Here is a 14,640-nt window from a genome sequence, read left to right on the forward strand (position 1 = left end):
TTGTTAGGACCGAAGGGTAGTTCGGACACCCCAAATATGTCTGATAGTATGTTCAGGTTATGATATATGTGATAGTAACAATAGGGGTGGAATAGTCCCCGAGGTTCGGTTGTTAGGACCGATGGGTATGGTCAGCACCCCAGAATGGCTTGACACGGGTAGGTCAGCACCCCAGAATGGCTTGACATGGCTAGGTCGGCACCCCAGAATGGCCGTACCGGGTAGGTCGGGCACCCCAGAATTTCCCGACAGTATGTATGCTATGTGATTGTATGGTATGAGATACGATGGGGGAACTCACTAAGCTTCTTGCGTACAGTTTACAGTTTTGGTTTCAGGTACCTCTTCATCGAAGGGGAAGGAGCTGGCGCGGTAGCAGCACATCATACACACACGCATTGATTTTCCGCACTTGAGATATTCTCGGATTGTACTCTGACATGTTGCTACTTTATGATTTGGGCTTTCAGACATGATATGTTGATTTACGAAATGATATATTTTTACGTAGTTTTCTTATGAATGCTTTTATACTCAGTTAATTAAAATGAAATTTTTGGACTCGAAATTGGGATGTTACAAGTTGGTATCAGAGCCCTGGTTTGAGGGATTCGGACACACCCTCGGGGGTGTCCGGACTCAAATCAAGGGATTAAAAGCTTTTACAAGAAAATGGTTTTCTAAAAGATAAGTTAAAGGAGTTTTAAGAAAGAACGAAGTGTGTGATGTGCGCGACCGGCCGAGCTCAAGTAAGTATTCCCCAAAGTACCCATACAAGTTTATGTTATGTTTATCAGCTTCAGTAGAACAGCATGCTAGAATAGGACTAAGGATCTAGGAATGATGCCTTATGTTCCTGCTTTATGTGTTCCAGCTTATTGAGAACTGCATGTTAGTGCAGATTAGTCAGTATGATAGCGAGAGTAGTATATGCTTGATTATGTGTACTCAACGCCCGAATGCTGCTTGCTTTGTGCTTTTAGGAGTTCTAGTTGTCTTTCACTAACTAGTAAACGAATATGTTAAGTTACATATTGCAAGGACTAAATAATTTCAGAAGGTTAGGTCTAGCTCTATTTCGCAGCTCTTGTTTGAGTCCAACCGTTGTAGGGTAGGATCTTTCATTCAAAGAATTATCTAGTCTGAGTAATATGTAATAGTATTCGCAAGCTAGTTAGGGGAATAAAGCAGGGACTTCTTATGCAGCTGATGGCGGAGAGTGGGTTGGTGATTACCCTAGGGCAAGCCTAGGATGAGAGTAGCAGAGAGCAGTAGCAGTAGAAGGGACTTGGTGGAGTCGAGGCGGTTCTTAAGGAAAGTACGGATAGATATGGAAGGTAGTATGGGCCAGTACTACTGAAAGCAGAGGATCCGTACTTGAATCGAGGAAGGCTGAGGCAAGACCAGGGAACTTGTGATGGATGTGATTCCTCTAGATGTATCAGTATCACTGACGGTTGTCATTATGTATTGCAGAATGGTGGTACTACGTCCGAGGCCAGCAGTTGGCAGTTCAAGAGAGGGATCGGGTTCGGGTTCAGGTTCCGAACCAGTGGATGAGAGGCTACGCGAGTTCATCGCGTCCGAGATCACTAGAGGCATCCTTGATGCGACCCCGGTCATCTTTAGGTCGATCAAGGAAGGGATTGTCGAGCTGATGTAGGATCGCCTCCGGGCGTTCAGGAGCGACATGGCGAACAGCCAGTCAGGATCACGCACACTGTCCTTTAAGGACTTCAGGGGCAGTGGTGCGCCGGATTTCCATGGGGCGAAGGACCCCATTGCGGTCAGGCAGTGGATTGCAGACATTGAGTCTGCACAGTTGACCAGCTTCTGCCCCGAGGGGTCGAAGGTGAGATATGCAGCAGGGTGTTTGAGAGACAGGGCCAGAGATTGGTGGGAGTCGGTTGGTGACTCTCTGGGAGCCTCGGCTGTTGAGGCTATGACGTGGCCGGATTTTGTGACCCGGTTCAGGGCTGAGTTCGCACCTGCGGTGGAGCTTCAGTAGTTGGCCAGGGAGTTCCTGGATATGAGACAGACGACTGAGACAGTGGCGGAGATCACCGCCAAGTTCCAGGAGAGGGCGTTATTGGTGACCCAGTATGCGGGAGGAAGTGCAGGACCCCGATATGTTGGGGTGAGGTTGGCCAGAGAGTCATGAGGAGCACTGAAGTGGTGCTCAAGACGACAAAGAGAATTCAGCAGGTTTGGAGCAGGCTTCAGACTGCTCAGAGTCGGCAGAAAAGTTATGCCGACAAGCGCCGATCAGACCTGGAGTTTCAGGTCGGGGATATGGTTCTCCTAAAGGTGTCGCCATGGAAGGGCTTCATCCGATTCAGGAAGCGGGGCAAGTTGGGTCCCAGGTATATTGGACCGTTCAGGGTTTTAGCCCGGGTGGGCAAGGTGGCGTACAGGCTGGACCTGCCAGCCGAACTCAGTCAGATCCACAACACTTTCCACGTCTCCCAGCTGCGAAAGTGCCTGGTGGACGACTCCGTAGTGGTGCCTTTAGAGGATATTTAGGTCGATGACAGCCTGAATTACATCGAGCGGCCTGTAGCGATCCTCGATCGGAAGTCGAAGGATTTGAGGAACAAGAGGGTCGAGCTGTTAAAGGTGCAATGGCAGCACCGGAAGGGCTCGGAATGGACTTGGGAGCCGGTGGATGAGATGATGGAGCATTACCCAGAGCTTTTCCAGGAACGAGCAGCAGACTTCGAGGACGAAGTCTAAAATAAGTGGGGGGGATTTGTACCACCTGGTTCCTGGTATGTATTTTATTTATGTATTTTGCATTTTTGGCCTGGGACTCGGCGAGTTGAAGGACCAACTCGTCGAGTAGAAACGGATTTGATTCGGGATTTAAATGACGGACTCGTCGAGTCAGCTTCAGACTCGACGAGTAGGATCTGACTGGACAAAACCCTAATCTAAGGGTTTGCACCATATTTAAACATCTCATTCAGCCACCCTTCGTCCCTATTGCTTCCAGAAAACCCCCATAGCAAACCCTAGCCATTTGTATAAAGAGCTAAGGAATTTGTGGTGCTTTTTGGTGATTTTGAACTCAAAGGAGAAGGAAAAGCCTAGAGGAATCAAGAGGAGACCAAGGGAGTTCAAGTTTGTGCACCATTTGCAGTTCACAGAAGGTATAAAGTCGATACCTTGCTTGTTCTTTTGCTAGATCCCTTTTTGGGGAGATTTAGGGCTTTTATAAGCCATTCTTGGTAACCAACCATGATTGCAAGCATGGTTGGGGGTTGAGGCTTCGGATCTAGGTCCATGGAGGAATTACAAGGCAGAAAGGGGCTGCTTTTGCACCCATGGAAGCCCCCATGCAACCCAAGAGTCTCTTTTAGAGCCTTTTGGACTCAAAGTCCCATGCATGCACGTAAAGTTCGTAACTTTACGTGCTAGATCGAGTTTAGGGACCTAGATTTATCATTTGGACAACAGTTGTACACCAGAAATCGAAGAAATAAGACTTGGACTGTATCGGCTCGGCGAGTCGTTCTTGGGACTCGGCGAGTCCGAGGTTAGACTCCCCTTTTCTGTTATGGGTCAAGGAGACCCAGTGGAATGCTGGAAAGGTTTTAGAGGGTCTGGAGGAGTGACCCCAACGTATTGGGATAAGCCATAGTCCTGGAGTTCATAGGACTCGACGAGTGCACGAACGGACTCAGCGATTCCAAGGCAATCTCCCAACTCTTGAAGATGAACTCGACGAGTTGTTCATACAACTTGGCGAGTCGAGGACAGGACGTGTCCATAGGATGAGGATGGACTCGACGAGTGTTCATACCGCTCGGCGAGTCGGATGAAGGTTCATCCGGGGTTGTGTTAGAAGGAGAACTCGTCGAGTCGTTGCTAAACTCGACGAGTAGAGACGTGGATGATGACAGTTGAAGAGATAGGGACTCGACGAGTTGGCGACCCAACTCGGCGAGTCGGGTCAACTGAAAGTTGACTTTGGCTTTGACTTGGACTTGGTCAGGGATAAAATGGTCACTTTACCCTAAGGATAGATATCAGACTCTGATTAAGTGTTTTGTGGGGATTATAGCCGGAGGATTTCCAAAGCAGCAGCAGACAGAGAATTCCCGCACAGATTATCAGCAGCTACTCGTTCAAGGTGAGTTACCTTCCAGTAGCGGTGGGTCTACGGCCACAATGTCGGCCCACCAGTACGAGTTGTATGTTGGATGATTGTCTTTGTGATATCATCCAGGTTTGTTACTACCTGATATGTTATATGCTTGCATGATATGTTATATGTGATCGTAGTAGAGTTCGGTTGTTAGGACCGAAGGGTAGGTCGGACACCCCAGATATGTCTGACAGTATGTTGTGATATGTTTATATGCTGGCATGATATGTTATATGTGATAGTGGTAGTAGGAGGGGAATAGTCCCCAAGTTCGGTTGTTAGGACCGAAGGGTAGTTCGGACACCCCAGATATGTCTGATAGTATGTTCAGGTTATGATATATGTGATAGTAACAGTAGGGGGTGGAATAGTCCCGGAGGTTCGGTTGTTAGGACCGATGGGTAGGTGAGCACCCCAGAATGGCTTGACACGGGTAGGTCAGCACCCCAGAATGGCTTGACACGGGTAGGTCAGCACCCCAGAATGGCTTGACATGGCTAGGTCGGCACCCCAGAATGGCCGTACCGGGTAGGTCGGGCACCCCAGAATTTCCCGACAGTATGTATGCTATGTGATTGTATGGTATGAGATACGATGGGGGAACTCACTAAGCTTCTTGCGTACAGTTTACAGTTTTGGTTTCAGGTACCTCTTCATCGAAGGGGAAGGAGCTGGCGCGGTAGCAGCACATCATACACACACGCATTGATTTTCCGCACTTGAGATATTCTCGGATTGTACTCTGACATGTTGCTACTTTATGATTTGGGCTTTCAGACATGATATGTTGATTTACGAAATGATATATTTTTACGTAGTTTTCTTATGAATGCTTTTATACTCAGTTAATTAAAATGAAATTTTTGGACTCGAAATTGGGATGTTATACCTAATGGGCCTAATAAACCCTAATTGATCTAAGGACTTGGTTTTGGGCCTATTGGGCTATGAATGGGTTGGAAACCCTAATTAGGGTTTTGAAAACCCTAATTTTGATTATATGGGCCTTGGACTTATCGGGACCCACATTTAGGTCATTGGAATGGAATTGTAAATTACACCTAATCACACTATATGACTTATCTAGTAGAGTGATGGACTTAATGGATTAAGTCCTTAATGGGTTAAGTGAGAAACACTTAACCTAATTGTCATTTTATATGAAACTCTAATTTCACTTGGGCCTTAAGTTGGGCCTTTCTATTGGGCTTTGGTGATTGGCCAATAATGGGCCATCTAAGAACAAGCAAATGGACTAGAATAATTTAATGGGCTTTAGGGTAAAGCCAATGTGAGGGATTTGGGCCCAATTTGGAAAATTGGGCCATCGATGGGCCATAATTGGGCCTTTATGATTATGAGATATTGGGCCATTAGAAATGCCAAATGTTTGGACTGGACTAAATGGTTGGGCCTTAGAATAAGACCATGTAAAGGTTTGGGCCCAATTTGGAAAATTGGGCCATATGTTGGGCTTTGATTCATAGTTGGACTTTTGGGCGTTTGGATTGGGCCTTGAGTTTGAATAAAGATAAGATGGGGGTAAAGTAGTCTTTTACCCCAAGCATGGACTTATGGATATGTATTGGAACCCAATTACTGATTGGGTGTTATTTTGATGATTGACAGTTCGAGAACCTGTCATCCAATAGCTATACGGGACTTCAGCAGTGTGAGGTGAGTTACCTTCCAGTAGAAGTGGGTCTAAGGCCACAATGCCGACCCACTAGTTGGAGTGGCTTGATAGATGATTGTCATTGTGATAGTTATATAGGTTTGTTACTACCTGATATGTTTTATGTGTTAGCATGGTATGATGTTATGTGATAGTAGGTAGTATGAGGAGTAGTCCCCGTGTCACGGTTGTAAGGACCGAAGGGTAGGTCGGGCACCCCAGTATTGCTTGGCAATATGTTTATGTTATGTTATTATGTGGTAGTGGTAGGGGATGAAATAGTCCCCAGTAGTCGGTTGAGATAAACCGACGGGTAAGTCAAGCATCCTAGAATGGATTGACATGGGTAAGTCAAGCACCCCAGAATGGCTTGACCTGGGTAAGTCAAGAACCCCAAAATGGCTTGACCGGGGTAAGTCAAGCACCCCTAGAATGGCTTGACCTGGGTAAGTCAAGCACCACAGAATGGCTTGACATGGGTAGGTCAGGCACCCCAGAATCGCCTAGCAGTATGTTATTGTATGGTGTGTGGTATGATGGGGGAACTCACTAAGCTTCGTGCTTATGGTTTATAGTTTTGGTTTCGGGTACTCGTTTTCAAAGGAAAGGAGTCGGCTTGATCGAAGCGCATCACACTATGTTTTCCGCACATGAGATCTTTGGGATTACACTCTAATATGGTTTTATGATAATATGTTTTGATTATTGACACTTTGGTTTTGACATGAGATATTATTATTAACGTTTTTATACTGTTGGTTTTATATAATAAGTTAATTAAAATGAAATTTGTGGTCTTGAATTTTGGGATGTTACAGTCTATGAATAGGAATTTGTTAAGATAATGGAGTTAGATAATGGATGTACCTGAAGTAGAGTCACACAACTTGAATTCACTATCTCTAAGATCTTTCAGGTATTTTGGGATGGTTCACAACCAGTGTCCATTCAATTGGCAATAGAAACATATGGACTGCTTTGGGTTAACACATGGAACTATCTCATAACTAGCCTTTCTCTTTACCATACGATCGAACAGTCTGACCTTGGCCGATCATTTTCCATTGGGAAGAGAAATCTATTTTGGACCACCATTGTTACCATTGCCAATGTCCATGGAAACTTTGGAATCAGGCCCTTTAAGAACTTGTGCTTCAGATTTGATCTTAAGCATTTTTTTTTCAGCAACAATCAACATTTTGGTCAAATCAAAAAGCGTCACGTCGATGTTCTTCATATGAAGTTCTCAATGAACTGTTTGTATGACTTTGGAAGCGAAACTAGAACCAAATAAATGGACTGCTCCATTGGGAAAAGGACACCCATTATGGCCTACTTGTCAATGTAGGACTTCATTTCTAGAACATGCGCACACACAGAATTTCCATCTTGATGTCTACATGCCAACAGGGCTTGAGTAGTTTCATATCTTTGAACTCGAGGAAAAGGCGATGTTGGGAGAGTCAGTAGAGGAGCAGGTGGAAGAGTTGAAGAAGCATGATGTCTAGTTCCACCATTGCTCGAAGAAGGGAACATACTTTCACCTTGATCAGAGTGTGGAAGATCATCTTCAAAAGGAAAAAGAAGACCATTTCCAAAAAAATGAGGAAGACCATTATTTTCTTGACTTGAAATCTATAATGGGAGAAAAGAGAATTCAAGTTAGTTGATTTTAATCCTTAATTATTAACCCATAAAATTTAAATTAAGGCTAGGATCCATATTTTCGATTCAAACTTTGAAGAGGGATGTCGTAATCAAATTCGAATCTATTTTAGGTAGGTAAGGCTTTTACAATTTCAATCTTATGAAACTCCTAGATCTTTTGAGATTCATTGAATCTAATCAATGGCATGTTCAATCTCGGATTATTCTCTCACTTTGTGACTAGGATGCCTAGGATCACAAACGAGATGTGAATAACCATGGAAACTCACTTGACAACTTTGATGTCATTTATCATCTCACATTGATGTGTCGGTTAGCCAGACACGCTCCATCAACAACGATAAGTTTTCGAGATGTCCATCATATCTCCTTATAGTCCCTATTAGTGTGTCGGTTAACCACACACGCTCTACTAACGACATATAACGTATGATGTGTGTTTTCATGGATTAGCATACATTTCACATTTTTCCTAAAGTAACTAAGAGTGGGATTTTTAAAATCGTTTAGTTACTTTATGTCATTATACTTATTAATGAGATCGTGTCCTATTAAATCCGTTCGGCTGACGACCCTCCACCACACAGAGGAGTGGTGGGTGAGAGTGGACATCCATTGAACGACCATTTTATAAGCCACTTCCTTATACCCTCTTTATAGCATGGTTTCGTTAATAAGGCGTACTAGCGATTTGACTGACTATTCTTATACATATAATATATTAAAATTTTAATTATATATACATAGTATAAGGTGTATTTTAAAATAATTGCAGGGTTTAATCTTTTAATAAATTAAACTTTTAATTAAATCAAATTTAAACCATTTTATGGATTTATTAATTATCTTTTAATTAATCATTTAATTCAATTAATAATAAGATCCATAAGGATAATATTAATCTTATAATTAATCATTATCTTGTCTACGATTATCTCCTAACATTTAGGGTTTTATTTAATTATATAATATGATCAAAAATCAGATTTGGTAGATTTTATAAGAGATAATTACCAAATAACAACCAAATTCAAATTTTATTATGCTCACGTCGTGAGCATTAACTCTCACGTTGTGAGAACAGTCTAACAGAAAACAAAATTCCGAATTTAACTGTTCTCACGTCGTGAGCATTCAATCTCACGTCGTGAGATCAGTCTGACAGAAAACATTCGATTTGTTCAGGTTCAAGCAATGTACATTCAATTGTTAGACAACCAGACTCTGATACCACTGATGGGTTTCACATGCAATAATGTGGATAAATCTTTAACAGTTAAGGGTACATGCAACCTATTAGATCTAGTCATAACACTATTGAAGTAACATTCTATTGAACAACAAGAACACTATGAACCCTAAGTATTTTCGATTTTTGACAAACTAATTAGGAATTACATACCTTTTTGATTATTTTAGTAAACAATCAAGAATCCTTTCTTCTTTGATTTGGAAGCTAGCACCACAAGTGTCGTGCCTCTAATGGTTCACACCCAAACCCTAGCAACCAAGGTCACTTGAAGAGAGAGAGAGAGAGAGAGAGAGAGAGAGGGGAGAGATCAGAATTTCGGCTATCCTTAGGCCGAAATTGCTAGGTATAGGGATCCTTATATAGTGCAACTTGGAGACCCTAGATAACCCTAAAATGAATAAAATAATATTATTGTCTTCTGGTAATTATCTAGCATCCTAAATATCTTCCAAGGATAATTCTAGAAACCCTAGCCCCTCCTAAAACCGTCCAAAACTATATGAAGGTTCTGGAATGCTTCTTGTTCAACTATTGAACAATTATACTCTAACCCCTGTACTTTTAATTAATTCAATTAATTCCGATTAATTTCTGATTAATTCTTAATTAAATAATAGTATTTGTAATTAATATATTATTCTCATAATATATTAACAAATCATTTATTTTGATTTTTTAAATTAATTTATTAATCAAATAATAATAAATTAATAAATCAGTCTCTCTCTCTAAAAGTTATCATATTCAATTAATAGGTTGGAGGGCAACTCAAAAGGACCGTGCTACCATCAATTCAAGTATATACCAATTATAATAATAGGCTTAGACACCTAATCCAACCTTGTCACCTATAGCCACTGGTGAAAATTTTCGACCATACCTCTAATTCGCCACATCTGATGTCCCAAACTTGATGTTTCCTGAAACCCTAGATTGCCCACTATGAGATCTTGATGACATTAACGAAGTTAGGCTCAAACCAGTTAAAATGTGTTGATGGAATCACAGAATCAAGTGAAATCTTCAACTAAAGAACCCTAAGCCACTGTCATTGACCACCCAGAACAACTCGACTATCACCACCATCGATCACCGTCTCATTTCCCATAGTTGCTCAATTTCTACACTGTTGTTTGATTTCAGCTCGAACTAGGAGGGGAATGCCAATCTCGGATCCTTGAAATCAACTTCGTATCCTCTTATCATCATCTTGTTCGAAAGAAGTAGAAGTTGATCTAGGAAAAGGACTTCGGGGAAATTAAACCCTAGCCCTCAACTTTCTTTTGCTTTGATGGATACACTGGCACCATCAAACTTATATGTTCCCCTTAAAGCCACCTTCTACAACATCAGCCATTTGACAACAAAATCTACATCGATTCCAGCTTTCATTCCCAGATTGCAGCAAAGATTGAGTGGTTTCATACTCCGACGATTTCGACTTCCAAACCCTCGATTGGTTCCATACCATCGACAACGATTATCGGCTTTCACCACCACAACAACGACGATTGATAATCATCGAGATATCACGATTATCGGCCACAAATCAAGAATCACTGGTGATGGTTCGTGTTTCTCCTCCTTTCTTTCTCTTTCTTTTTCTCCTCTCACCAAGATTACCCATTTAGTTGCAACAATTTTGGGTTTCAGGCCATTCGAGCAGCACCACTCTCTTTCTCTGCTTTTCCGGGCGTCTTCACACTGCCACTATCGTATTATGGGCGAGCACAGGTTCTTTTACTGGTAATCTTGTATCGATATTATTGAGGATCATAGTAAGATTAGAGAGGGATGAAGGTGTAAAAAACAGTGACAATGAGACGACGATGTAGGTGGCGGACAGGAAGGGCGACGATATTAGTGGCAGAGAGAAAGAGTAGCAGCGGCAGCGTATGTGTGGTTATGGTTTTGAATTACAAACTGACATGATTATAGGTTATTTAGTTTCCAAAACGAAGCCGAAGTTAGGGGATTAGAGTCGTGATTTTGGGATGACAAAGGTAAACGGAACAATTTTGAATAGATAGCAGATTTATTCATATCGATATCGATATATTAAATTAAATAGTATTAAATAGTATAAATATAAATTCAAAGGAAAGGCAAAATAGGAATTTCAGTTTGTAAATTTATAGCCTGAAAGATGTCACGTGGACAAAAAAATGAGTCTTTTAGTATAATAGGAGATGTTTAAACTTGGTTGTGTGCTTGGAACTCATACTTGCTATGACCTATGGGTTTAACTTTTAAGGCTAATAATTTAAAGATTCAATAATCCCTATTAGCAAAATTTATGAGCTTAATAGAGTGGAACCACATACATCCTAAAACTGTTTAATCTGATTTGATAAATTAGAAGATACTAAGAAAATTAGTTAAGTCAAACTGCATAAATAAATTAACAATTTATATGTGATAAGTGCTTATTTTACATGTTTTACCAATTATGATTGGTAAGTGCTTAGAAATATTTTTATCATAATCATTTAATGCTGAAATGCAAGAGCAATAAAGAATGCATCCACAGTAACATTATTGGAAAAAAAAAACAGATTTAAGGGTTAGAATGCATCATTGGTTTATTAATTTGATAGTTTGTTGATATATAGATAAATTGGTAATTGGTAGTTTGTTTATCATTTGGTAATTGTTATTTTGGTTTATGTTAGTAGTTTAACTTAGAAGTTTATATACGGTTAATTATTATGTAGTTGGAGAATCTTCGATCAATGTTCAACAATTTGGCATGTACAATGGAACTTCTAGGAGGGAACGAGGGTGGCGGGGATGATGACACGGCGGATTAGATCTTTTATTAGACATTGTAGTATGACATAAATTTATAAAACTTTTGTTATTTAATTTATGTATGTATGGTATTATAAAACTCGGATGCTATGTATCGGTTTTTCTGCATTGAACGTATTAGTTTTTTGCATTTAACGTTATTATGTATCAGTTTTTGGACATCCGAAAATGGCTAATTTAAAAAAAAAAAAAAAAAAAAAAAAGACATAGTGGCGACACTATTAGCGGCGACATTGAGCATTAGCGGTGATTTTCTGAGCAATAGCGACAAAGCAGCAGCGGCGACGCAGTAGTGGCGACTTGTCGTCGGTAAAGGTATTAGCGGCGACATTGGTGAGCAATAGCGACGATTTTTGTAGCTGGTAATACCCTTATTTCTTATAGTGACAATGATGTTTATCAAATATCAAAATAAATATCTTCCATTAATGTTAAACAGGGCAATAAAAATTATAAAAGAGATTTCTAAAACATGAGTTATTTTCCTTGTCGAAAAACCTAACGTCTAAGTATATAATTATATATTTTATCTAATTATTTGTTAACATATATTTGTTCCAAGATCCGCAAAACTTCTTCACTCGAAGGCCTATCCTCACGATCCATAGCTATACATTTTAACGCCAATACAGCGCATTGGAAAGCCTCTTCTACGGGATAATTTCGTTCAAGACGTGGATCCATTAACTTCTTTAGCTCACTTTTGTCGGCCAGCAATTCAAAAGTGCTTCGTTTCATATTTAGTGCATGCTTGCCTGTTAGGATTTCCAGCATAATTATTCCAAAACTATAGATGTCACTCTTTGCATGACCTGTAACATTAAAGTGTATTGTATAAAATTAGAAAATAGAATAAAGCTTAACTTTTAAACCACTACACTTGCGTGTATCTGTCTAAAACAAATCACTGGTTTTACATAGATTAAATTTAGACCCAAAAAAAATATAATATGATGTTTTCTCTTCATTTATATATGTTTCCATAGTACATCTAAAAGGACTTATTCTTATGCTTTGCTAGAATTGTTTTCTAGGAAAGATAAACACAATTATTAGTTATCAAAGTTTACTCGTTCAAATATTTAACATACCATTCCCTCTACCCCATGGGTCCACATAAGCTAGCGTACCCATAAAATGTCTAGAAACATATGTTTTCTGGATTTCGGGGCCAAATCTTGACAACTCAAAACCTCCGAGTTTTGCATTAAAATCCTAAAATAAAAACAAGAAAAATAAATAGTTAACTTTAGTTGGCATTACACCAAAAACATGGAAGTGTTTTGCTCATGCCCAAAAATCTAAAGTAGCTAATGGCTACCTGATCTAGCAATATATTATATGTGTTAACATCACGGTGTATGACTTCATTTTCTGATGAATGCATGTAAGCGAGTCCACAGGCTACTCCTATCATTATTTTAAGTCGCGCCCCCCATGAACGTTGCTTGGAGACATCTCGTGCATCTGCAACATTATACATGCAATTACATCAGCTATTTAATTGCATGATTGCAACAATCCAACTATTGATTAGAAAATAACCCAATGATAGTTTCTGAATGAGATTCAAGTATCTTGCCTCCAAATAAGAAGTGATCAAGATTTTGGTTTTGCATGTACTCGTAAACAACCAAGCATTCGCCTTCTTTATCATTGGAGTATCCCAAGAGACTAATAATATTTGGATGAGTCAACCGTGCTAAGACTGTCACCACTTTCTGATCTCACAAAATTTTAAGTTACATTCAACAAAATGATTGATAAAACAAACATTATAGCATCATATTATCAAAAAGACTCCTAACTTCTGTTCACAACATAAAGGTAGATATAAAAATAAAAGAAAATGACATTGTAATTGTAGCCCTACTAAGTTTTATTATTTGGTCTATAAATAGTCCCTTTTTTTAACCCGAACCCAAATTAACCGGTTCAATTTGCCATATGTGTAAATGTAGCCACATAAGCAGTGACATGGCTAGGGAAAATATCAAATCAACTATTAACCAATAACAATACACAGAAAAGCAGGAGAAGTTGCTTCGCCTCATTGTTTTTCTTCAGCAAGATCATCTACTTTGCTCACTACCACTCACAACAAGCTCCATCAATGGCATCAATACCACAAGTCTGATCACACAGAAACAACATCGAAGAGTCGGATGTGAAGCGGCATTGAGTTTCTAACGGTCGTTGGTTTTCCCGCCAAACTCCTAGTCGGCGATCAATTCTGAAAATTGGCGATCCCAAACGCCAAATCGGCGACCCCAATCACGAACTGAAGCTATTCTGATCGGTAAGAACACGTTCCAACAATCAATTTTGCGATTCGGTGGGATCGTCATGTTGTCGTACCGAAGTACGATTCTGCGTGCGATTGGTACGACGTTGTACCGCATTTGGGAATGTTTTGATCAGATCGTGGATAATGGCTGATAGAGCAATTCCTGTGACTATGGTTTTGATTTTCAGATTCCGTATGTTCGTGTGTGTATGTATTTTTTTTTATCCCCCACTTCACCCTTCTGAATCGATAGCGGACTCTTCCCATTTTTTTTTTTTTTTTTTTTGGTTCGAATTGCAGATTTGGGTTGTGAAATTGGCGATGAAGGTTTCTATATGATGGTTTGTGGAGGTGTTTGATGGTGGGTATAAGGTGGGATGATGGTTGAGAAATAAGAATTGGTGGTTACTGGTTAAAGGTTGTTGAGTTGCTTATGTGGTAACGGGTACCCGATTACCCGGTTATAGAAGGGAAGTGGGGCCAAGAGAATTGCTGATGTGGTTACCCCTTCATAATTTCTAAAAAGATTGTTTAAAGACGATAAAACTTACCTTATAGAAAATAAGTTTGGAGATCATTTAAACCAAAACCCAATACTTTGATAGTCTATAATGTCATTTTTCCTAAAAATAACCGTTAAAATTTTCATATATGTTCATTTCTCACTTGTTAACAACCATGGTTCAAATGTAATGTTCCCAAGCCACTTTTTTTTAATTTTTTTTGGAGAGAAATAGAGTTATTCAGACGAGGAATTGATGTGAAAGGAGAATCGAAACATAGAGTTCAACAGTTTCTCA

This window comes from Lactuca virosa, chromosome 9 (assembly GCF_052849685.1).
Source record: "Lactuca virosa cultivar CGN04683 chromosome 9, Lactuca_virosa_CGN04683_v6, whole genome shotgun sequence".
NCBI classification, from domain to species: Eukaryota; Viridiplantae; Streptophyta; class Magnoliopsida; order Asterales; family Asteraceae; genus Lactuca; species Lactuca virosa.